Raw genomic sequence first — 1,389 nt, 5'->3', positions numbered from 1 at the left:
TTACAGCTGACAGTCTGCAGAGTGCGTACAGGAATGGGTAATTATAAATGTTACTCTCTGGAGAGCAAGTCCTTCAGGCAGTAATAATTCTGTTTTGCATCTCTGATTTTATTTCAGGAATCTTTCCAAAGTTTTGGCTGCAGCAGTTTCATTAAACTTTCTGAAGAAACACTATGCATTTAGTATTAAACAATCACAATTACGTTACGTAAACATAATACATACTAAATACTTATTTACATATTGTTTGCGCGGCGCAGGTTAAAATCCCTAACGCGCCCTATGGTTATTGTGTAATATCAGGAAACATACCGAAACTACTTTAACATGATAAATATTGATGAATTTGCACAAGGAAGAGAATAAAGTCCTTTTCTTGAAGCAATTCTATTAAAGTAAAACAATTCAAGTGTAAACAAATTAATGTTTTTCAAAGGTGATCATTTGATTCCTTCTTTGGTTATACCATTGTTTATGTTGTGGACTTATTTTTCCTTAAAATACGTTTTATTTCACATCTAACATCACCACTCAAACCTTGCTGATCTGCTATGTAATATTCCGTACATACAGTAAAACTGTTCACCTTCAAGTGTACCTGTTCATATATACATCATTGCATTATTTTCACTAACATAATATTTAATATTTAAAGCGGTGGACCCTTGTTAAGAGATCCTTATCTTGAAAAATCTCCCCTGGAAAAAACATTTTTCTATACTGTTACACAAAAACCCAAACACCATTCATATTTTTGTGAAATAACGACTGTATATATTGACTTGGCAGTCGGTTCGTTTTTCTTTAAAATAATATACGATTGAGTCTTGTGACGCAAAAAACTCTGTATGATTCATGTTTAGCTATACTCAGTAGGTATTAGTGAAATAAGTTTAATACATTTTTAACACCCTGCCTTGGGGTAGGCATTGTGTAATTATCAAATTGAGAACATTGTGTCGAACAGCCCTGTTTGGACATTAGCATATGCATGACAGATACTCGTTGTTGAGTTGGGATATTATTTTTCCATTTTATTAAAGCAATCTTAGAAAACTAAATTGCTCAAGAGAACTACCTCATATGGGACTTAATCTATAACTACAGTACTAAGTTTTAAAATTAGCGCGATAATTATGTACCCCCCCCCCCCCCCCCCATTTGATATTGTCTAATTGTCTAATATCGTCACAATATATTTTCTTAGTGACAAAAAAAAACACCTGAGGCAATATCTATGAAATCCCACTCCCTTGATTTTCAGGTAGTTACATTTTTTTCTTCTCACACAAGCAAATGCTCAAAAACAAATACAAAAAAAGTTCTGATATACTGTATATGTTTATACTTCAACACGTCCCTAAAATTTAAAAAAGTGAAATGTTCACA

Source organism: Lepisosteus oculatus, chromosome 11 (genome assembly GCF_040954835.1).
Source record: "Lepisosteus oculatus isolate fLepOcu1 chromosome 11, fLepOcu1.hap2, whole genome shotgun sequence".
Taxonomy (NCBI): Eukaryota; Metazoa; Chordata; class Actinopteri; order Semionotiformes; family Lepisosteidae; genus Lepisosteus; species Lepisosteus oculatus.
Note: the sequence above shows the minus strand (reverse complement) of the source record.